At 44.1% G+C, this 25,183-nt stretch overlaps 1 long non-coding RNA gene and 1 pseudogene across 2 annotated transcripts in view; one reads left to right on the forward strand and one right to left on the reverse strand.

The window, feature by feature from the left end:
- Positions 1 to 25,183, reverse strand: part of LOC310697712 — a 1,172,922-nt gene that overhangs the window by 474,153 nt on the left and 673,586 nt on the right. The gene's annotated exons all lie outside the window — the stretch shown is intronic.
- LOC310697821 (cathepsin L2-like) overlaps positions 1 to 25,183 on the forward strand; it is a 106,603-nt pseudogene that overhangs the window by 28,944 nt on the left and 52,476 nt on the right. The window contains exons 4-5 of the transcript XR_014530130.1: positions 20,580 to 20,804; positions 23,341 to 23,503. The product of XR_014530130.1 is annotated as a cathepsin L2-like (transcript). The remainder of the gene's footprint in view (positions 1 to 20,579; positions 20,805 to 23,340; positions 23,504 to 25,183) is intronic.

The following is a 25,183-nucleotide window of genomic DNA, read 5'->3' on the forward strand; positions in this document are numbered from 1 at the left end:
ACTGCTGTTGTATCTAATGCTGATTCTTGTTGTGTTGCACAAACTAACAAAGTTCTTCATGCAGGTTGCATTCACGATGCGCATCGAAGGTTTTGTCACCTCTCTTGGAAGGCACTGGCCAAGATGCCAGAGGTGGTTGAAGGTTTTGAACATCAAACCCTGTAAATTTCACATGAAATGTGTATCTTGTGCAGAGAACAAGGTGAAGGTTGCTCCAAAAGGCAAGGAGTCTAGCAGGCAGGCTTCCAAACCCTACCAGCTAGTGCATGAGGACCTGGTTGGGCCACTTACGCCCTCTTTAGGGGGAGCAAGGTACTTCATGGTTCTAATTGATTCTTTTTCCAGGTACATTCATGTGTTTTTGCTCGAACAGAAATCGCAAGCGTTTCCGAAGTTTAAGGCATTCTGTGCTTGGTTGGAGAATGTGCACGGTAAACGTATTGCCTGTTTGTTTACTGATCGGGGCGGGGAGTTCATTTCTCAGCAGTTTGAAGCTTTTCTGACTGAGAAGGGAATCCAGCATGACATGTCAACGCCCAGATCGCCATGGATGAATGGGCTTGCGGAGCGAGCAAATCAGACATTGCTGCAAGGAATGAAAACCTTGTTGCATGATGCCAATCTCCCTGATAAGTTTTGGGGGGAAGCTTTGGGGAATTTGGTTTATATCGTTAATCGCAGATTGTCATCACCTATTGGCTGTACCCCCTATGAGAAGATGTTTGGTAAGAAACCCAACATCAAGCACATGAAAATTTTTGGTTCTGACATGTGGGTACACTCCCCACAAACCAACAAGCTTGGGAAGCGTGGGGCACATGGTTTGTTCATGGGGTACGAAAAAGGTGCATACAGGGTATGGATGACTAACTCTAAGTCCATTAAGTTCACAAGGAGTGTTGAGTACAATCCTAAATGGGGGGAAAATGTGGGAATTTTCCAGAGTTACCCAGAGGAGGATGAAGGTGATGTCAAGCATGCAGCAAAAGCTGAGGAAGCTGCTGAGGATGATGATGATGAGGAGGAGGAGGATGATGATGATCAGAGTTCGGATTCCAGTTCAGTGGGCGGCGCTGCTGCTGGTGTCAGTGACAGTGATGACACAGCAGACTACAAGAGCGCAAAGGCCTCAGTCAGACCATCTGATGCGTCTGACATTGAACTGGAAGAACCACTGTTCACCATTGGTCATTTTTCTCCTAAGAAAGAGGAGATGAGTCAAGAAGACTTGCGTCTAGTACGTAGGTCTGAAAGGGCGACCAAAGGCAGACCTCCAAAGAGATTTGCTGATGTGTTTGCTAAGACAGCAACTGCTGTTCTTAGTAGCTCAGAGAAGGTGTGGGAACCTTCAAGCTTCAAAGAGGTTCAGGAGTTAACCTCTGAAGATGCTGAGCCTTGGCTTAATGCCATGAAGGCTGAAGTTGATTCCTTGAACAGGAACCAAACTTGGGAACTGGTACCGGTAGTCCCAGGAATGAGACTGGATGGCAGCAAATGGGTCTTCAAGGCCAAGACAGACCAGAATGGCAAGGTAGTCAGACACAAAGCCAGATTGGTTGCCAGAGGTTTTTCACAGGTACCAGGACAGGATTACCACGAGACCTACTCACCCACACTCAAATATGAGAGCATTCGGCTGATGCTCAAGATCGCTGGGGAGGAGAAACTGCATGTTTCCCATCATGACATTAATACAGCTTTTTTGTACGGGATTTTGAATGAAGAGCTGTTCATGCTTCCACCTGATGGGATGGAGATACAGAAGGGAATGGTCTGTAAACTGGGGAAATCCTTATATGGTCTTAAGCAGAGTGCCAGGTGTTGGAACACCAAGCTCACTGAGACATTGCTTTCTCTAGGTTTTCACCAGGGCAAAGCTGATCCATGTGTGTTTGTCAAGGAGGAGGGGCAAAACAACCTGTATTGTTTATGTTTTGTTGATGATCTTCTGATGTTTTGGAAGAATCAGGCTTTCTACCAAAGCACCCTAGCTCAGCTGAAGGAGCACTTTGACATGAAGGATCTTGGTGAGGTATCCAACTATCTTTCTCTGCAGGTGGAGAAGGACCAAGCAGGTAATTTTCTGGTACACCAAACACAGAAAACTGCTGATGTATTAACCAGGTTGAATTTGGTTGATGCAAACCCAGCAGACACACCGATGGTGACAGGATACCAGGTAGACAGTACTGCTGAAGTGTTTTCTGACACAACGCTATACAGATGCATTCTAGGCAAGTTGAATTTCATTGCCAGATGTTCAAAATCTGACATAGCTGTAAGCTGTAATTTGCTTAGCAGACATGCCAACAATCCTACGGTTCAGGATTGGAAAGCTCTGAAGCGCATAGCCCGCTATTTGAAAGGGACTATGCACTACAAGCTGAGGTTCACCAGTCAGAAGACTGGGGGTCTTGAAATCTTTGCAGATGCAAGTTTTGGAAGTGACACCACGGATGGTACAAGCACTTCTGGAGTATGCTACATGTACAACCACTGCCTGTTGACTGGTTGTGCAAAAAGCAGACAACAGTGAGCCTAAGTTCCTGTGAAGCAGAACTCAATGCTCTGTCATTTTCACTCATGGATTGTGAATGGTTGATGCAACTGTTTAAGGACATCAGGGTGTCTGTGAAATGTCCTGTACAAGTGTATCAAGACAATAGATCGTGTTTGGCTTTGCTGAACTCGGAGAGTTGCAAGCAGAGAACCAAGTACTTGCAGATCAAGTTACATCGTGCAAGAGAGTGTATTCAAAAGGGACTGATTCAGGTGTCCTACATGCCAGGAAATGAAATTCCTGCTGATCTATTGTCTAAGGTTGTTAACAGAGAACAACTTAAGGTTTATGTACAAAGGTTGCAATTGGGTTGAACCACAGGTACTACAGGTTACACGGAAAGGGGGAGGATGTTAGGATATTTCCGTTCCACCTTAAAGGGAGCAGGCTTTGTGAGTCACAGAGTCTGTGCATGTCCTGTTCACAGGATGTTTATGTTTGCTATTCCTTTTGATTTGTCAGTCGGTCAGAGACGCTGACTCAGAACGGTCATGTTTTTCTTTGTTCTGTTCAACGCTAAATAAAGTCTGTAGATTATGCTCTTCTGCGGTGCAAGCTTTCTGGCTGTGTTTTTCTGCTGAAAGAGGGTGCACCAGCCTAGGAATGTGGCAATCTATTTCTAAGGCTTTGTGCCCCTAATTGCTGATACTGCGTAACTGCGTGACTACGGGAGGCCGATGGATCGTCCGGCAGCCGGCTTGGGGGCTCAGATGGACGTTATCTCCCTGGCAGTATCCCAACATGGGATGGTAGTTCTTGAGTTGTGTCTTTTCAGTTTCAGATTTAGGTATAAGTGTGATGAAAGCTTCTTTCCACATTTCCGGTGCCTTCTTCCCCTCCATAATCTCATTACATACCTCCTTCAGTGGTTGAATCAAATGGTCTTTTAAAGTCTTATAGTATTTGGAGGTTAACCCATCCGGCCCTGGAGATTTGCCCAATTGCATGTTCTGAATGGCCCCTTCGATCTCTTGTTCTGTTATCTTATGGTTCAATGTTGTCTTATTTTCTTGAGATAATTCTGGTAATCCATTGTTTCTTAAGAATTGATCTATCTCAGTCTCATTTTGCAGCCCTTGAGTGTAAAGTTGTTTAAAGTATCTCTGGAAGCATTTTCTAATCTCCACAGGGTTCTGAATGTTTCTCCCTTCAATCTCTAAATTAGTAACCGTGTTCATTTTCTGTCTTTTTTTCAACTGCCATGCTAGCAGTTTTCCACATTTGTTTGCCGAATCAAAGGTCCTTTGTCCCATTTGTTTAATTTTCCATTCCACTTCCTGGTTTATCAATTTTGTATATTGTGCTTGATGAAGTTTAATTTCTCTCAGAATCTCCTGTGGCTTTGGTTTCAGTCTTAATTTTTTCTCTCCTTTTTATTTTTTCCAAGATCTTATCTTTTTTCTCATTCTGAGCTCTTTTCTTTATCGTATTCTGTTGTATCAGAAACCCCCTCATAACCGCTTTACTTGCATCCCAGATTACTCTTTTTTCAACTGTAGTTTTCAAATTTATTTCAAAACAGTCACTCAGTCTTTTGGGCCTTCTTGACAATCTCCTGATCTCTTAGTAAGGTGTCATTCATCTTCCATCTAAAGGAACCAGTTGGAGTTAGTTTCATTTCCATCTTTACTGCATTATGGTCAGAGCAAGTTTTGGGGCAGATTTCCACCTTTCTAGTCTTAGGTGCCAGTCCTCTAGTTATCCATATTTGGTCGATTCTTGTCCATGTCATTTTGGCTTCAGAGAAGACTGTCCCCTCTCTTCCCAAGGGGTTCTTCGTCCTCCAGATGTCAACCAAGTCCATATTGTCAGTTAGTTCAAAAAAGGTTTTTGGCAGTCTGCCGTCTTTTGTCATACTTTGACTTTGCGCTTTGTCCATATTCGTAGATACCACCCCATTCATATCACCCATCATAATGATGTTATTGTAGTCCATATAGTCCAACATTGTCTCATGCAGCTTCTTATAAAATTCCGATTTCCCCTCATTTGGTGCATAAATCCCCAAAATCAGAAATTTTTCCCCTTGTGTTTGAATTTCAATTGCCAAAATTCTTCCTTGCTCATCTTTAAACAGAAATTTTGGTGACAGGCTCTCTTTTGCATATATCACAACTCCTCTCTTCTTCACTCGGTCCGATGAAATAAATTCTTGGCCTAATTTCTTATTAATTAGCAGTTTTCTGTGGAGCCTGATCACATGTGTTTCCTGCAAACAAATAATATCTAATTGTTCCTTTTTTAATAAATGGAAGATCCTCCTCCTTTTTTCCGGAGAATTAAAGCCATTAATATTCCAACTTAAAAGCTGCAGAGACATCCCAAACAAAACTATTCTCCCTTTGGTACTGGTGGTATCTCTCTCTCCTGGTCTTCAGGCCCCAAAGGTGTAGGTATAGATCTTAATGGCCCAGATCCCGAGGCTCCTGGTTCTTCTATAATCCCTTTCTGAAGGTCTTCTCCGTAGTCACTCAAAAACTTTTCCTTGTCTTCAGCTGTTTTGATTTTCACTTTCTTCCCTTTAAAGGTAAAAGATAGTCCCTGGGGGAATTCCCACCTAAAGGCAATTGTGTTACTTCTCAACAATTTCACCAGATCTCCGTAGCAAGATCTAAGTTCCAATAAGTGTTTCGGGATATCTTTGTAAATTTCCACTCTCAAATCCTGAATTTCAAGTGTCTTTTGAAAATGTGCACTCAGAATCTTGTCTCTTTCTTCCTTCGTTCTCAGAGAAATCAAGCAGTCTCTAGACTTGCCCTTTCTCACTCCTTTTCCAAGTCTGAATGCACTTACAATTTTGAAGTCTTTATCTTCTTCCAAAGGCCAAAATTTTGTAAATTCTCTTGTCAAATATTCAATTAAATCCCCTTTTTCAAGTTCTGGAACTGACCTCAATCTCAAATTATTTTCCTTACTTCTTAGTTCTATCATAGACAGATAAGCCTGATGTTCACCAATCTGCTTACGCATAGGTTTTACTTCCTCTTGCACAGCCTCTGCTTTCTGTTTGGCCTCCTCAGCTATTTTACGATTTTCTGTGGTAGCTTCAAATAGTTTCCCAATTGATTGTGCATTTAAAGCGACTTGTTGGGTCAGATTGTTAACGCTAACTGTATTTTGGTCGATTTTAGATGATTGTTCAGCTACTTGCTTACTCAGGCCTTCCAGTTTTTCAAAAATTTTATCTAGTACTGAAGGAGATTCCCCTCCTGCAGCCATTCCTTCCGGCCTGGCTTGCTCAAGTTCTTCCTCTTGTGCCACAGAAAGAATAGGGACAGATGATCTACGCAGCTGTGAGATTATGGTCGTTTGTTGTGTTTTAGCTTTGGCTGATCTTGTTCTCCCAGTTCCACTCATCCCACTTCTGTCTACGTGTCAAGGTCAGTCAGTATGCAATTCCCATGGGAATCCACAAGTCCACAAATAAGAAGAGAAGAAGGAAAAACAAATCCCCAGTAGTTGTAATCCAAAGTCCCTCTAGAGGGAGTTTAAATGTATCTTAAGGGAAGAAACAAAGTTATTGTTCATGGAAAGTTTCTCAAATTGCTCCAGATCCCTTAAGCATTTGTAACAATATCAGACAGCCTCAAAATCCCAAAAGACCTTCAGATCTTTTATGTTTAGCAGAGTTAGTCTTTAAGGTACTTACAATGTCTCTAAAAAGTGCCAGATTCGATGTAACAATGTAGCAGTTCGGGTAGCAGTCCAATGTAACAATCCAGTATAACAGAGTCCACAATCTGACAGTTCTAACAGTCTGGCAGCCCGACTGCCAGGGTTTCTTGATAAATTTGTAAATCCACTGAGGAAGAGGTAAAAAGGCATCCACAAATAAAAAGATAAAATCCACTGGTATCAAGGCAAAATCAATTCAATCGATGCACTGATTAGTTCCTTTTAAGCACAGCTTCAAAGGCATTAGAGAGTTTAAAGTCTTTGCTTTGGATCTTTAAGCAGTACCGGGAGACGGACTTCCTGGTTGCGTCTCCCGCTTTGGCCAAATTTCAGTTAAATTTAATCCCAAATTCGATCGGTTCCCCTACTCACGGGTTGTTGCTTTTTAGCTGAATGTTCCCAGGAAAAGGGTCAGCGCTCACCGACAGCAGCTTTGCGGCTTCACTCCACAGAAAGAGCGATCGACTCACAGCACCGCGCCAGCCCTTTCACGCTCCGGATCCCCTTACAGGGTCCCTTCAACGTTTCAAGGGGCGCTGATGGTGCCCACCGAGTCCCACGGCCACAGGCTGTCTCTTCCTGTGGTTTTCCAGCAAGGGTCTGTAGCGGACGACCCGTTTCTGCGGAGCTTCCCCTTCACCGATGGAAGGAGACCGCCATTGCCGTTCGCGCCGCCCCCGGAAGTCATATTTTTTGCTTCAAATTATGGATGCATTTACATAGCAGAAAGTTCATCACAAAGCACTGGTCCAATGTGGATTTCCCTCTTTGGAAACCTGCCTGGACTTCAGATATCACCTTATTTGTATCTGCCCATTCTTCTAGTCTCCCAAGAAGGAGCCTGGCATATAGTTTGGAGGCTACATCTAACAAACTAATGGGTCTATAATTGGCAGGGTTTTTCTTATCACCCTTTTTATATATTGGGGCAATTATACTCAACTTCCACCCTTCAGGTATGCGACCTGAGCTGTTAATGTATGAAAACAGTTTTGCAAAAATGGGAGACCAGAAATCAGGTCTTATCTTATAGATCTCCATTGGGATCATGTCTTCTCCTGGAGCTTTATTAGCTAGCTGGCTTGCGATTAGCCTCTTAATCTGATTGGGCGTGACGTCTGGCCATTCTGGCAGTTCTGATAACTGAGTGTAGTAAACTTGTGCGGGTGGGTCAGGACAGGGGCCATATATTCCTGTAAAATATGTCACCCAATACTTTCCTTGGACAGATGCTTCTAACGAGTAGCCCAGCCCATTTGTGCCTTGGGCAACCAGATGCCAAAATTTTCGTGAATCCTTTTGAAGTGCTGCATCTCCCAATGCTTTCCACTGTTCATAATATATTTGTTTCTTGCTTTTAAGAAATAATTTATAATTGCATCGTAATTGGGCTACCTCAGCTTGTAGAGCAAGATTGTGCTTATCCTGTTTTAACTTCAATTTTCTAAGTTCCCTAGCTAGACATTTTTTGCTATTCTGACATTCCTTATCAAACCAAGTCTGTCTCTTAAACTTTTTGTTTTTTATCACACTAGTTGTGGTCATCAATGGGCGCATTCGATTGATTATGTTCTCATAAAGTCCGATTATGTTTCCTGTTTCTAACAACATTTCCCCCTTTAATAAATCAAATTCATGGGAATCCAGGATCTGAATCATTTTTTCTTGGACCTGTGCATTCCATTTTAACCTTCTATTTCCGAGTATCAGATATTCTGTTTCATCCAATAATTTAGGAAAGGCAGGAGAAACGAATGATGTCAGAGATAACTCAAGTGGAAAGTGGTCACTTTCAGCTCTGGGAATTATCCTGAAGGTATCTCGGTTAACTGGCACATTATTAGATGTTAGGATATAATCTATGGTGCTAGTAAATCCTCTGGCTGAGATAAAAGTAAGATAACCCTCTTGATCCCCTTGACCGTGCCCATTGCATAACAAAAGGTTATGCTTAATTGTAAGTTCACAAAGATATTTCCCAGCGTGATTAGAGGTGGTGTCCATTGCTGCCCTCTGACAGATTTCGGGTTCGTCCTCCAAGTTTAGTCCAGATAATACTGTATTTTGTGGGGAAACAAGGCCGATCCGGGCATTGAAGTCACCTCCCAAGACAAGCCGAGCATTAGGTGACAGAGAGTCTATACTTTTGAGTAGTTGGTCAAGTTTTTCCCAATATGATCTCAGTTCCCCACAAGACTTTACTGGAGGTATGTACACGCAGATGAAATAAGTATTTCTCAGGAGACTATCAGAAAGGGACAACACTAAAAAATTAGGGGTGGTCAACTGTTGAATTGATACATTAAGAGAGGTTGACACCAGCACCGCCAGGCCCCCACTAGGCCTTCCATACTTTACAGTTTTAAGAGCTGGTTGAGTGTAACTTGTAAAACCCTGTAACTCAACCATAGTGCCCTCTTTTGCCCAGGTTTCTTGAAGAAAGATGATATCATGTGTTTGTAGATAAGAACAGAAATCACTGTCTTGGATCTTGTTCGTCCACCCTGTTACATTCCATGAGAGAAGTTTAATTCTTTTACAGTGATTTACTCTTAGTCAATTGTTGGACAATGTACTCTCGGAGTTTACCAGTTTTTGAGGCAACAGAGTATTGCTAATGCTACTGGAATAATCCAGATGTTTGATTATTTCAGTCGTCGTACATAAAGTACTCACATTTGTAATCACTGGGCCTTTTCTTTGCAAATTGCTTGCCAATGGGGATTTCTTGGGTGTATTTCCTGACTCCTCCTCTTCTAAATATCTCATCTTTGTCCAATACTCCGGTGGTTCTATAGTTATCATTCTGTTGTGGCCATTGGGTCTATTGTCAGTCACTGCCTCCGGTTCTTTAATCTCTTTCAATGTCTGGCTCATAAGATCAAGCCTCTTGATAACTGTTTGTTGCTCTTCCTGAGGGAGATTCCTAAAGGAGCTGAGAAAATCCTCTTCCAAAGGATTTACAGAGTGCTCAGATTCCTGAAGATGATTGTCTAAAGGAATCGGCTGTTCCTTTTGGCTCACCTGGTTATTTTGATGTTGGGCATGATCCTGCGAATTCAACTCAGGCATGTCTGTCTCCTCCCCACCTGTCAAGTTTTTTGTGATGTCATTACTTCCGTTGGGGATCCAGGCTTTGGCTTTGTGGGCCCCTCTGAAGCACCAGTCCTCATCTTACATAAGGGTGCAACAATAGAATTGCGAAATAGCCGGGTTGGAAAAACTCCTCTACTTGACAATCTGAATTTCAGCTTGTGAATCAGTGAGGGCAGTCTAGTAGAGGAAAAAGTTAACATAATTTTTGGGGTTTGATTTGTGATATTCAAGAGTTCAGTCCTAACGAGGTCGATCTCTGTAAGTCCAATGCCAAGTAAGTCTGATAAATGTCGTTTGGAACGCTGGGCACCTTTCCAGCTAGGAGATTGATTTGGCCTTCCACAAATTGTCATGCAGATCTTTTTTGGTTGGAAGATTAAATAAGAAGAGTTTGTTTTAAGAGCCTCTGCGCGTTCTATGTTGAGCTTAGGGGTCTGCTCTTGTTGTCGCCAATTCCCTTTGGTACTATGGTGTTCTGTTGATGCCTGCTTGTTATTAACTGATAAACTGTGGACCTCTTTGGATAACTGGGTTATTTGAGAGGCAATACCTCTAATTTGCTGGAAGATATGCTCAACCGTTCTTGCAACTAGAGTTAATTGGGTGCTCTCCTTACTTGTTATTCCTTCCTCTCTGAGCGGCACAGGATCAACTTGCCCCATTGCGGAATCCAGTTCCACGCTCTCACCTTGAATACTCTCCCCACACTCACAATCATCTTCAAGAGGAGAAAACCGGTTTTTTGTTGGAACTATAAAAGCAGATTTGTTAAAAAAGTCCTCTATTTTAAATTGTTTGGGAACCGGTGAGAGAGCTACATCCTCTGGGTCCCTGTGGCGTTTACTAGCAGGCATAGCGTCACCGTGGGGAGTAAACAAGGAGAGGTTTCCCCAACCAAAAAAGAGAGAAAAAATAGAAAGTGCTCAGTTTGTTCAATTTAAGAGCTTCTCTGTGTGGAGACTGCCAGGAGTTTCAGGAACAAAGTATAGAAGGGAGTTGGCGGTGAATAGCTAGCATCTGGCGGCCTGCCCAGGATGCTTCACAGAACTTGCCCAAGATGTTTCTCATAGCATAGACAAGAAGGTGCTGTTAGAATCTCAGTAGGTTGGTAAGTTTAAAAGTAGAGAAGTAAAAAAGGAAAAATTACTTCCCTGGGTGGCAGTCAATGCTAATTACTGTCCTGTTATCTGCAGAGCTCCGAAGTCTGCTTGCTAAGCCGTCACCATCTTGGGTAAAACCTCCGAGCAGGCCAATGGCTTGTCTACTCCAGCATCCGGTTCCTGCAGGGCAAGAGCACTCTGCCCACTTGTGATACCTAGCAACTGTTAGAATATTTCCGTTCCACCTTAAAAAAGGAGCAGGTTGTTGTGAGTCACAAAGTCTGCATACTTCCGGCTCACACGAAGTTTCTGTTTTTGTATATAGCTTTTGTTTCTCTCTGCACCTAGACACGCAGGCAGGCAGTCATGTTTTCCCTTTGTTCTGACCAACGCTGAATAAAGCTGTAAATATGCTGCTCTCCTGAGTACATCTTTCGTTGTGCGAACTCTGCGAAAAGGGCATGCATGAGTCGTGGGATGTGGACAGCTATTTCCGAGGCTCGTGTCTCTAATTGACTGATACTGTATCTATGGGAGATTGATGGATCGTCCTGAGACGATGTGGAGGCATGATGGCCTTTGTCTCCCTGGCAGTATCCCAACAACAGGTTATGGGCCCAGATTCACAGCACTTACAGGAGAGTAAGACTGCAAAAGACTGCAAAAGGTATGTGGGGAAAAGCGAGGCTTTTCTGTTGCTGTGGCAGAGTCTTTGAAGTCCGGCAGGCTAATTAGCCTGGGAGACGAGCCAGAGGCCTCATGATTTATGAGTTGCCAAGATAAGGAGTCTTTGAAGGAAATAAGACTCACGGCCAAAGGCCAAAGGCAAGTTTGATGGCCAGGAGCCAGGGGGCAAGCAGCAGCAGCCCAAGCCAGTGGAAAACAAGGTTCTGTTTGCTGGCACTGCTTCTCCAAAAGCGAAAGGAAAGTTTGTTGTCGATTCTGGAGCGACAAGGCATTTATCGAAGGATAAACATCTGTTTATCTCCTTCACGCCTCAAGATGAAGAGATCCACCAGGCTGATGGAAAGACGTTGCAAATCGCAGGAGTCAGGACTGTGAAACTGGCAAGTCTGCGTACAACCATCAAAGACGTACTTTATGTTCCAGAGTCTGCAGACAATTTGCTCAGTGTCCCACAGCTGACTGGACGTGGCTTTGAGATTTCCTTCAAGAAGAGCGTCTGTGTCATCAGGAAAGGCAAAGAGGACATTTTGCATGCAAAGTTTATAGATGGCTTGTTCTGTATAACTTATGATGACAATGGTGTTGCTGTGTCTAATGTTGAATCTTGTTGTGTTGCATAAACTAACAAAGTTCTTCATGCAGGATGTATTCACGAGGCACACCGAAGATTTGGTCACGTGTCTTGGCAGGCACTGGCCAAGATGCCTGGGTTGGTTCAGGGTTTGAACATCAAGCCCTGTAAGTTTCACATAAAATGTGTATCTTGTGCAGAGAACAAGGTGAAGGTTGCTCCAAAAGGCAAGGAGTCTAGCAGACAGGCTTCCAGACCCTACCAGCTTGTCCACGCAGACCTGGTTGGTCCACTTGCGCCCTCTTTGGGTGGAGCAAGGTACTTCATGGTTCTAATTGATTCTTTTTCCAGGTACATTCATGTGTTTATGCTCCAGCAGAAGTCGGAAGCGTTTCCTAGGTTCAAGGCGTTCTGTGCATGGTTGGAGAATGCTCACAGTAAACGTATTGGCTGTATGTTTACTGATCGAGGCGGTGAATTCATTTCTCAGCAGTTCGAAGCTTTCCTGACTGAGAAGGGAATCTAGCATGACCTCTCAACGCCTAGATCTCCATGGATGAATGGACTTGTTGAGCGAGCAAACGAAACTTTGCTGCAAGGCCTAAAAACCTTGTTGCATGATGCCAATCTCCCAGAGAAGTTTTGGGGGGAGTCTTTGAACACGTTTGTTTATTCCTATAGCAGGAGACTGTCATCAACTATTGGTTGTACTCCCTATGAGAAGATGTTTGGTAAGAAACCTTACGTCAAGCACATGAGAATCTTTGGTTCTGACATGTGGGTCCACACCCCACAGAGCAGCAAGCTTGGGAAGCGTGGGGCACATGGTTTGTTCATGGGGTACAAAAAAGGTGCATACAGGGTATGGATGACTGACTCTAAGTCCATTAGGTTCACAAAGAGTGTTGAGTACAATCCTAAGTGGGGGCAAAATGTGGGGATTTTCCAGAGTCACTCAGAGGAGGATGAAGATGATGTGAAAAAAGCAGATGATGTTGAGGAAGAAGAGGAAGCTGATGATGATGATCAGAGTTCGGATTCCAGCTCAGTGGGCGGCGCTGCTGCTGGTGTCAGCAAAAGTGATGACACAGCAGACTACAAGAGCGCAAAGGCCTCAGTCAGACCATCTGATGCGTCTGACAATGAACTGGAAGAACCACTGTTCACCATTGGTCACTTTTCTCCTAAGAAGGAGGAGATGAGTGCAGAAGACCTGCGTCTAGTACACAGATCTGAAAGGGCCACAAAAGGCAAACCTCCAAAGAGATTTGCTGATGAGTTTGCTAAGACAGCAACTGCTGTTCTTAGTAGCTCAGAGAAGGTGTGGGAACCTTTAAGCTTCAAAGAGGTTCAGGAGTTAACCTCTAAAGATGCTGAGCCTTGGCTTAATGCCATGAAGGCTGAAGATGATTCCTTGGATAGGAACCAAACCTGGGAGCTAGTCCCGGTAGTCCCAGGAATGAGACTGGATGGCAGCAAATGGGTCTTCAAGGCCAAGACAGACCAGAATGGCAAGGTTGTCAGGCACAAAGCCAGATTGGTTGCCAGAGGTTTTTCACAGGTACCAGGACAGGATTACCATGAGTCCTACTCACCCACCGTCAAGTATGAGAGCATTCGGCTAATGCTCAAGATTGCTGCAGAGGAGAAACTGCACGTTTCCCATCACGACGTTAATACAGCTTTTTTGTACGGGGTTTTGGGGGAGGAGCTGTATATGCTTCCACCTTACGGGATGCAGATACAGAAGGGAATGGTCTGTAAACTTCAGAAGTCCTTATATGGTCTCAAACAGAGTGCCAGGTGTTGGAACACATAACTCACTGAGACATTGTTTTCTCTTGGTTTTCACCAAGGCAAAGCTGATCCATGTGTGTTTGTCAAGGAGGAGGGGCAAAACAAACTGTATTGTTTATGTTTTGTTGTTGATTTGCTTCTGTTTTGGAAGAATCAGGCTTTGTACCAAAGCACCCTCTCTCAGCTGAAGGAGCACTTTGATATGAAGGATCTTGGTGAGGTATCCAACTATTTTTCTCTGCAGGTGGAGAGGGACCAAGCAGGTAATTTTCTGGTACACCAAACACAGAAAATTGCTGATGTATTAACCAGGTTGAATTTGGTTGATGCAAACCCAGCAGACAAACCGATGGTGACAGGTTACCAGGTAGATAGTACTGCTGAAGCATTTTCTTTTTTTAATAAAATATTTATTAAGGGTTTTAAACAAATTTAAACAATACAACAAACTTCCCATTCACAATCCAAAAGAAAAAAAGGAAAACACCATAAGCCAAAAAAGACATACAGAACATACAGAAAAACCAATCAAAAGACATAAAAAGGCATAAAAAAGAGAATGATTCAGTTTCTTAAATATTATTTCCATAACCCTCTTTCATGACTCCCTCACATCTCCCTTTTCTGTGTTCCTGTTTACAAGATCATGTTCAGCAATACTTCACCTTCTCTCAAAATTTGTTTTAAATTGTACATTTCAACTATTATGTCTCCAATTTTACCCTTTGTTATCAAGTATTTAAATATTTAAGCTTGACATGATATTATTCAAATTTCATCTTTGTTCTTATAATTCAGTTATTTTCTTACTCCTTTGCGCTAGATTACTAATGCCGTGTTGTCTTTAGATCCTGCATCCTTCTGCTGAAGCATTTTCTGACACTACGCTGTACAGATGCATTCTAGGCAAGCTGAATTTCATTGCTAGATGTTCAAGACCTGACATAGCTGTAAACACTAACCTGCTTAGCAGACATGCTAACAATCCTACTGTTCAGGATTGGAAAGCTCTGAAGCGCATAGCCCACTATTTGAAAGAGACTTTGCACTACAGGCTGAGGTTCACCAGTCAGAAGACTAGAGGTCTTGAAATATTTGCAGGTGCTAGTTTTGGAAGTGACACCATGGATGGTACAAGCACTTCTGGAGTATGCTACATGTACAACCACTGTCTGTTTGACTGGCTATGCAAGAAGCAGACAACAGTAAGCCTAAGTTCCTGTGAAGCAGAACTCAATGCCCTGTCATTTTCACTCATGGATTGTGAATGGTTGATGCAACTGTTTCAGGACATCAGAGTTTCTGTGAAATGTCCTATACAAGTGTATCAAGACAATAGATCCTGTTTGGCTTTGCTGAACTCAGAGAGTTGCAAGCAAAGAACCAAGTACTTGCAGATTAAGTTACATCATGCAAGAGAGTGTATTCAGAAAGGACTCATTCAGGTGTCCTACATGCCAGGAAATGAAATTCCTGCTGATTTGTTGTCTAAGGTTGTTAACAGAGAACAACTTAAGGTTTATGTACAGAGGTTGCAATTGGGTTGAACCACAGGTACTACAGGTTACACGGAAAGTGGGAGGATGTTAGGATATTTCTGTTCCACCTTAAAAAAGGAGCAGGCTGTTGTGAGTCACAAAGTCTGCATACTTCTGGCTCACAGGAAGTTTCTGTTTTTGTGTATAGCTTTTGTTTCTCTCTTTGCCTAGACACGCAGGCAGGCAGTCATGTTTTTTCCTTTGTTCTGACCACCGCTGAATAAAGCTGTAAATATGCTGCTCTCCTGAGTGCATCTTTCGTTGTGCGAACTCTGCGAAAAGGGTGTGCATGAGTCCTGGGATGTGGACAGCTATTTCCAAGGCTCATGTCACTAATTGACTGATACTGTATCTACGGGAGATTGATGGATCGTCCTGAGACGATGTGGAGGCATGATGGCCTTTGTCTCCCTGGCAGTATCCCAACAGCAACTGGCTTTCAGAGGTGGACTACCCCTGGCCATTGAGGTTCTGCACATGAAGAACACTACTGGATCAGACAAAAGGAGGTCCATCTAGCCCAGCATCCTGTTCTCACAGGACTCAACCTAATGCCCCAACAGGAAACCTGCAAGCAGGACCCAAATACAAGAGCATGGCCATCCTGACCTCCTCCTTCACATATCTGACCAACCCTCTTTTAAAGCCATCCAAGTTGGTGGCCCTCACTGCCTCCCTTGGGAGGGAGTTCCGCCCTTTACAATGCCCTTGTGAAGAAGGGCTTTGCTCCCTCCATCCTGAATCTTCCAACATCTGCCTTCATTGTATGTCCACCAGTTCTAGTGTTATGGGAGAGGGAGAAAAACTTTTTGCTTTATCATAGAATTGTAGAATTGGAAGGGACCCTGAGGGTCCAACCCCCTGCAATGCAATCTTAGCTAAAGCTGGTGGGTGGCCATCCTGAGGAGATTTCACCCCTCCCATACCCAAGAATCTCCTGATGGTCTCCTGATGGTCTCTGCTGACTCTCCAGAGAGGAGGAGGCGTGTCCTGCCTATCTACTTATTCTGCCCAGCAACATATCAGTGTGTGTGTGTGAGTGAGAGACAGTCAGTCAGTATATCGGAGAAAGTGAGAGTGTTAGAGATTCTAGAGATAAGATTCCTGCTAAATGCAGCTGCAGACTCTCAGTGTAGCATTGATTTATGCTTAGAATATTCAGCTCTCTATATAGTTTTGTATCATAGTTGTAGTTACAGAATAAAAGGAAGATATTCTACAGAGCTGCTTTCCGAGTGGTTTATACTCTGCAAGACTCTGCAAAACTCTGCTGCGCAACGACTGTATTATTGAGACAGTGAATCCGGTGCTCTCAGCTCTAAGCTGTGAGTCCACAGCACTGTGACCTGTTCCTGAGAGAAAGAAGGTCTCTGGCGGTGCTTCCCAGCTCGCCTAGCCCAGTCGGGGTTGAGGTGCATGAGTCCAGTTGGTGCACTGGCTCTAGGGCGATGCTGACATCGGTTATGGGCCCAGTCGTTGTTCCAGTCGTCTGACCTGACGTTGTTCCAGTCATCCCAGTCGTCCCAGTCGCCAGAGGTTTCTGTTGCTGATTGCCGGATGGTGGAACGGACGCTGCATGCTGGACTGATTTGCGGTGCCCAGAAGCAGAGCTGTTTTGGAGCAGAGTATTCAAGCTGCCGCTGTTGCTGTTGCTGCTGCTTGATTTATGGAGGTATGTTGCTGACTGCCAAAGGAAGAAGATAGCATCCCTGTTTGCCTGTTAATTGCGCTCTGAGTGGGAGAGAGAGTGGCTGAAGGAGTCAAGGCTTTATCTGTGTTGCACGAGGGAAGTGTCTTGCTCTAAGTAATAGGAGACATGGCCTGTGCACATTCTGGCCAGATGGCTCTGTCCTTTCCTCTCCTCACGCCTGAAACCTATGCAGTTTGGCAAGTAAAGATGAAAGCGCTTTTACAGAGGGAGAAGCTATTTCACACGATAGAAGATGACCCGCCACATAAGGATGATGATGATTGGGCTGAGTGGCATGCTGCAGATATGAAAGCCCGAGGGACAATTGTTTTGAGTGTTTCAGACCACTTGCTGGTGAACTTAGAGGGTCAAGAGACTGCACAAGCTGTTTGGCATAAGTTGAGAGATATGCATCTGAGGCAGAATGCTGGTTCCAGTGTGATTTTCTTCAAGAAGCTGTGCAGGCTGCAGTTGGAGAAAGGTGGTGATTTGCCTAGCCATCTATCTCAATTAAAGCGTCTCAGACAGGACCTTGTTCAGCGAGACCTGGCTATTTCAGAGGCTGTGTTTGCAATGCTGATGATAAATAGCCTAGATGAGTCTTATGATGGAGTAGCTGCCCAGATTTCCACGATGCCTTCTGACCGGCTAACAGAAGATTATGTGTCTAGCGTGCTCTTGAATGAGTGGGATCGCAGACAGGCTGTTAGAGAAAGCCGGGACTGTGCTGTTAAAAATGTGCTTGAAAATGTGCCTGAGTCTTCAGCAGGGGAAAGTGAAAGTGAAACTGCTACTGTTAAAGCTTTGAAACTGAAGCGGTGCTTTTCGTGTGGAGCACAAGGCCATTTGAGTTTCCAGTGTAAGAAGTCTTCAAAGAAGAAGGGAAACTTCAGAGGCAGAGGGGGAGGAGGAAGAAATCCCCAAGCACCTGCTACTTCAAAGGCCTTGATCTCTCGCTGTTCCAGTCAACGTGGGCGGAGTTTCTTCGTGGTCGACTCTGGCTGTTCAAACCACGTGGCCAAAGATAAGAATCTCTTTGTTCAGCTTGAGAAGCAAGAGAAAGAAATTCATCAAGCGGATGGGACAGTTCTCACGAGTGTGGCTCAGGGAACTGTGTTCTTAAAGAGCCTGAATGCAACTATTAAGAATGTCCTGTATGCGCCTGATATTCAGGACAATTTGTTGAGTGTTTCCCAGCTTGATCGTCAAGGGTTTAAGGTGGTGGTTGTTAAATCTCGCTGTGAAATTCTTAGAGATAGCAAGCTCATTCTGTATGCAAAATGTGTAAATGGATTGTACCAATTGCCTTTTGTTTCAGGTACAGGCACTGCAGAAGCAACTGAGAAAGAGTGTTGCAATTTGTCTGTAGATAAGAATGAGAAGTTGCATGACCAATGTATTCATTATTACCACCGTATTTATGGTCATTTGAATTTCCAGGCTGTGGCAAAAATGCCTGATATGGTTCAGGGTATGAAGTTGAAAGAATGTCCCTACCACATGAAATGTGTTTCTTGTGCTGAGAGTAAGGCAAGGCAAGCTCCCAAAGGTACAGAGTCTGGGAGAGAGGCCAAGAAACCATATGAAGTCATTCATGCAGACTTAGTGGGGCCTCTAGCGCTCTCTAGAGGCAATTCAAGGTTTTTCATGGTTCTGATAGACTCCTATTCAAAATATGTTTGGATCTATATGCTGCAGAAAAAGTCTGAAGCCTTTACCAAGTTTCGCCAGTTTTGTAAATGGCTCAGAAATGTACATAATGAGAATGTACGTTGTCTTTTCACAGACAGGGGTGGAGAGTTTTGTTCAGAAGAGTTTGAGAGTTTTCTTTCTGAACAGGGCATTGAGCATAGGACGGCCACGCCCAGATCACCCTGGCAGAATGGTTTATGTGAGAGAGTAAACCAGACTCTGCAGCAAGGAATCAGAACGCTGTTACATGATTCGGGGCTGCCCAATCCTTTTTGGGCTGAAGCTCTTTCGTTTTTCTGTCATGTGTATAACAGGAGATACCAGTCTCGTGTAAATTGCACCCCATATGAGATGCTTCACGGAAGAAAGCCATGTGTAAAGCATTTTAAAATTTTTGGTTCGGAGGTTTGGGTGCACACCTCGCAGGGTGACAAACTGAGCAAGCGTGGAGAACATGGTGTTTTCCTAGGATATGAGAAAGGGTCTTATCGTGTTCTGATCACAGACACGAAAACCATAAGGCTGACCAAGAGTATTGATGACAAACCACAATGGGACAGAGTTGGCGTTTTTCAGTGCCATCCCATTTGTGATGATGGTGCAAAAGGGGCAAAGAAAGTTAAGAGGGAGGCAAGTGTTGTTGGTGGTGATAATCCTGATGCCAATGTAGTTCCAGATGATGGCACAGATTATCAGAGCACAAAAGCCTCAGGTGAGTCTGACGCTGAATCAGACTTAGCAGCTTCATATACTTTAGCTCCCCATTCTCCCAAAGAGGAGGAAGCACCAGAACAAGAGGATCAGAGAGTTTTGCGCAGATCCGAGAGAACAACCAAGGGTGTACCACCGAAAAGGTTTTCTGAAGAGTTTGCAAAGACTGCAGTCACGAGCAACTCTGGTGGGGTTTTTAAACCAGGCATAAAGTGTGCTAAGAGTAATAGCACAAAACGCTGCATTTATTTCCTTACCTGATATTTGAAGGGGAAAGCGTGTATTTGAGTTCTAAAAAATGGTTTGTTCAAATCTGCCTAATTAGAGATGTCAATCTGCATTTGAGAGGAAGAAATGAGTGTGAAGATTTTTCCAGAAGCTGCTTATTCATTTGTATTGTCACAATGTGTATTTTATGTAAATTGCAGTTATGTTAAAGATTCTTGAAATGGTCGGATGAAATGGGGGAGGATGAGGAGATTTCACCCCTCCCATACCCAAGAATCTCCTGATGATCTCCTGATGGTCTCTGCTGACTCTCCAGAGAGGAGGAGGCGTGTCCTGCCTATCTACTTATTCTGCCCAGCAACATATCAGTGTGTGTGTGTGAGTGAGAGACAGTCAGTCAGTATATCGGAGAAAGTGAGAGTGTTAGAGATTCTAGAGATAAGATTCCTGCTAAATGCAGCTGCAGACTCTCAGTGTAGCATTGATTTATGCTTAGAATATTCAGCTCTCTATATAGTTTTGTATCATAGTTGTAGTTACAGAATAAAAGGAAGATATTCTACAGAGCTGCTTTCCGAGTGGTTTATACTCTGCAAAACTCTGCTGCGCAACAACTGTATTATTGAGACAGTGAATCCAGTGCTCTCAGCTCTAAGCTGTGAGTCCACAGCACTGTGACCTGTTCCTGAGAGAAAGAAGGTCTCTGGCGGTGCTTCCCAGCTCGCCTAGCCCAGTCGGGGTTGAGGTGCATGAGTCCAGTTGGTGCACTGGCTCTAGGGCGATGCTGACCTCTGCTTAGAAACCTCCAAGGAAGGAGAGGCCACCACCTTCCTAGGCAGTCCATTTTCCACTCTCGAACAGCTCTTTCTGTCAGAAAGTTCTTCCTGGTGTTTGGTTGGAATCTCCTTTTTTGTAACTTGAAGCCATTGGTTTGGGTCCTTCCCTCCAGAGCAGGAGAAAACAAGCTTGTTCCCTCTTCCACGTGGGAACCCTTCAGATGTTGGATGATGGTTCTCATATCTCCTCTCAGTCTCCTCTTCTCTAGGCTAAACATACCCAGCTCCTTCAACCTTTCTTCATAAGGCCTGGTTTCCAGACCCTCCTCTGCACATGTTCCAGCTGGTCAATATCCTTCTTAAATTGTGGCTCCTAGAATGGAACCCAGGTGGGGTCTACCCCCACACCATGAATGTTTGATTTACTTCTGCCTCTCCACCTCTTGCTGTCCCCACAGGGCCACTGTGGGTCCTGCTGGGCATTCAGTGCCACCGGAGCAGTTGAAGGGCTGCGCTTCAACAGGACAGGGAAGCTGATCCCGCTAAGTGAACAGAACCTCATTAACTATTCCTGGAAGCTGGGCAACCAGGGGTGCCATGGAGGGTACATCACCCGGGCCTCCGAGTACATGCAGGAAAACGGAGGCATAAACTCAGAGACCAGCTACCCCTACTTGGAGAAAGTAAGATAGAAGGAGGAATCAGTGCACATGCCTCGCTGATCTGGGCCACACACATGTGCACAATTGTGTGGTCAAGCACAGACCTTTGCCACCTTCACATTACTTCTAATTTATTCTCAATTCTAATTTATAGTCTGCCCTATTGCATATATTAATATTTTGCAGCTTGAAGCAATAGGATGAATAAAAACTGACTCCTCTTGGAAAAATAATTGTCCAGACCCATATATTGTCCAGACTCAAAAGCTTTCCTCACAGAACTTTCTTCAATTACTCCAAATTTCGTTTTTATAAGAAGCTGAACCTATGCTGGATGTGCACATGATATTATACAACTATCTGGATGTAACACTGATTGTTTGATGTTCTGTTTTGAAGAAAGTTCTGTGAGTTCTTTGTTTCGACCAAAAATCAGAGGTCTGTCTCCCCCCACAGCTTCCATTAGTTCGCAGCTGTTTTCTCTCCAGGAGAGACCTCATTATCACAGCCTTTGTTCTCTGTGGCTTCCAGAGAAACACTCAAAGGCAACTCCCTTCAAAATGGCGGTTTGCAATTGAATAACCCTCTCACATGATCTAAAGTTAAACACAATATGAGAGAGCAGAGAACATCCTAAATTGATTATCAACCCATTTATTTTATTTTTTTCTATTTTTGTTTATAATTTCCATTTTTACACATGAAACTTTATTTTCCACTACATATTCTAGTTTCCCCCATATCTTATTTTTTCTCAACTTTCTATCTCAATATTTCTTACTGCTTTTACTGTTAACTTTTTGACATGCTTTCAATATGTTTCCAAATAATCTATAAAACATTTCCAACCATCTTCAAATACTTTTTTTTTATCCTGACCCTTATTCTATTTGTCAATCTTGCCATTTCTATATATTCTATTAACTTTGTCTGCCATTCCTTCTTTGTTGGTATCTTCCCTCCACTTCTGAGCATACACCATGCTCAGACCCATTCATGATGCTCAGAAGGATCTGCTTTGCTTTATTATAGCCCAATGGGATTTTCCAATTTTCAGCAGCACACATACAAGCATATACAGAGTTATTTTCTATTTCAATGTTAATTAAACTAATAATAATAATAATAATAATAATAATAATAATAATAATAATAATACTTAACATGCCCTTCACAGAAGGTGGAAAACACAATTAGTAAATTAGGGAGAGAAGGGAGCCTTTTGCTAGACCTCTGTTCCATCTAACAAGAAATCAATCTTTTAGTGTGGCAGCACTTTGGAACTCCCTGCTGATTGACATCAGGCAGGCACCTTCAGTGTGCTCCTCTCTGGACGGCTGGCACCCGCCCTCGTGCTGCACATCCAAGGAGTGGCCCCTGGGGAAGGACTATGCCACGAGCCTCAGCTGCTCTCCGCCACCCTCCTCCTCGGCCTGCTGTAGCTGCAGCTCCAGTGCTGCTGGGATAATAATAATAATAATAATAATAATAATAATAATAATAATAATAATAATAATAATAATAATAATAATAATAATAATTTGTTTTTTATACCCTGCCCATCTGACTGGGTTTCCCCAGCCACTCTGGGCAGCTTCCAACATAGTATTAAAATACAGTGGTCTGTTAAACATTAAAAGCTTCCCTAAACAGGGCTGCCTTCAGATGTCTTCTAAAAGTCTGGTAGTTGTTCTTCTCTTTGACATCTGGTGGGAGGGCGTTCCACAGGGAGGGCGCCACTACCGAGAAGGCCCTCTGCCTGGTTCCCTGTAACTTGGCTCCTCGCAGGGAGGGAACTGCCAGAAGGCCCTCGGCGCTGGACCTCAGTGTCTGGGTAGAAAGATGGGGGATGGAGATGCTCCTTCAGGTATACTGGACTGAGGCTGTTTAGGGCTTTAAAGGGGTGCTGCTAAGCCTGCCAAGGAGCACCACCGCTGCTCCCACTGGGAGCTCACTGAGCTGAAAGGGCGAGTGTGGTGACTGGCAGGCGAGCTTGTGAGGAGTGGTCCCCTCAGGGGTGCAGAGAAGTCCACCTGTTGCCCCCTGCACAACACCCACAAGGAGATTAGGGGGTGCAATCTTTGCCTTGCGCTGGGCGCTGTCAAAACAGGTTACACCACTGGGACTAGTGCAGGAAGGAAATGCATAAGCCCACACCAAATTCTACACCTAGTTTGGAAGCAGCAAACTGCTCAGTAAAGTCCGCTTCTTGTCAATCATTCATAACCTTGCAAAGTCTGCACTACAGCCCTTCCTCTGAGGAGGGCAGATTGAAATGTTTTCCCTTTTTTGTGGAGTTCAGTTTCCAAACCGAGTTTCTGTCATTCATAGAATTGTAGAGTTGGGAGGGTCCACTAGTCCATCCCCTGCAATGCAAGAATCCTGCCCACAGCCCTATGTGGGTTGGCTTGAACCACCAGCCTTCTGATTAACAGCCAGGCACACTGAGCCCTGGCTCTTTGGAGCTGTAAATGCAGCCCTGGGGAATCTGCCCAAGCCACTTTCCTCACTCGCCCTGCTCTGCAACCGCCTCCAGGTGATTGTCGCTTCTCTGCAGGATGGATCCGTGTGCAGTTACAACTCGCAGGACCGCACGGCCAACTGCACATCCGTTGTGTGGTCCCAGTGGGGAGCGAGGTGGCCCTGGAGCAGGCTGTGGCAACGATTGGGCCAGTTTCGGTGGCCGTGGACAGCAGGAGCTTCTACTTCCATTTCTACAAGTCAGGTGAGGGGCCAAACGTTTGGAGAGGGTGGCAGCCTCCGGTGTGATTTTGGTGGCAGCTATATTGCCATTATTAATATTACGCAGAAAGAAGCAATTGGATGCATAAAAACTGACTCCTTTTGGAAAAAAATTATGTCCAGATCCATAAATATAATTCAAAGCTTTAAACAGGTACAAAACAATCAGCAATACTTCCAGAAAGTTGTATAATGCATTTGGTCTGATGCAGTCAAAATAAATTTAAAAAATTTATAAAATTGTCCAGTAGCACCTGAGAGACCAACTAAGTTTGTTCTGGGTATAGAGGACTTCCGGGTTAGCGCAATCGGCAAATGGCGGATTCCCTCCGAGCTCCGGAGGGAATCGGCTTCGTGGAAGACGGGTCCTGCCGCCGTGGCGACGCAGGGACCCTCAGAAACCACAGGCGCGGAAGCCTGTGGACCTGGTAACTCGGCGGGCACCATTTGCGCCCTCCCTGACCAGCGAAGAAGCCTTTTTAAAGGCTTCAGAGCCGGTGACGGAGAGTGGCGTGGTGCTGTGAGTGGACGGAGAGTGGCGTGGTGCTGTGAGTGGATCGCCGCGAGCCATGGCCGGAGAGCGCTGACTTCTTCCTTGAACATTTGGGCTGCAAAAGTAACAACCCGTGAGTAATACGGAAATTGGACTTAAAATTTTTCTTTTAAATTTGGCACGACCGGGGGATGCGTTAAAATGAAGTCCGCCCCCCGTTTTGTAGACAATTTAAAGCAAGAATTGGATAACTAAGGTTGAGAGACCATTTCTCTCTTTGTGAGATAAAAGTTATTAATTCCACGATTTGGCACTATAAGTATTTTGCTGGAGGATAAGAACTGATTTTAAGGAGCTGAGGCGCAACCCCCCGGGATCCGGGAGTGATCCGCGAGAGAGCCTGCTGAGGAGGTATAAAGAGTTTGACAGCTGTCAAACGAGCTGTCAAAGTTACAAGAATTTGCCTTCTGTTATTTCTGCTGGTTATTTTTGATACATTTTAACTTGAAACTGTTGACAATAAAGAAAAAATAAGAACAAAGTAATCAGACTGTTGGAGAAAGAATATTAAGTAACCAGAACCCCTCTAGAGGGGGTTCTGAGACATTACAATGGCTGCAGATGGAAAATTACAGGCTGAGCTGGAAAGAATGTTTTTTCTCGTGGGAATATTACAAGACCAGAGTGCAGCTATGGCTACAAATGTTTTGACTTTGAAATTGAAAGTAAATAATTTTGTTGATGGTCCCAAGGACTTGACTCAAGAAAATTCTACAGTCGAACAAAAAGAGATACGTGCAGACTGAAATGTTGCAGGTGAAAAAGGACAACCAGTGGCCTGTAAAAATGGATTACAAAGAAAACAAGAGCTGGATGACGAAAATTTGGTTTGAACTTGAGAATGAAGATTGGAGGAATCTCCCCACGGGGAGATCGGAAGACCTATGGATTATAAATTTGATTAAGGCGAAAATTGGAGCTTTTGGGACATTTGGGACATTTGGATTTAAAAGGAACAAGAAACATGATTTGGGCTCCACTTTTGAATACGGAGGTCTGGTTGGAAGAAATCTAGACCCCATTGGGACAGAGCTTCTCCGAGATTCGATGTCTACTATAAAAGACTACCAACAAAACCGGCAGAGAGGGACTGAAAGAGACTTAA

This window comes from Podarcis liolepis (genome assembly GCF_965112155.1).
Source record: "Podarcis liolepis genome assembly, chromosome: W".
Taxonomy (NCBI): domain Eukaryota; kingdom Metazoa; phylum Chordata; class Lepidosauria; order Squamata; family Lacertidae; genus Podarcis; species Podarcis liolepis.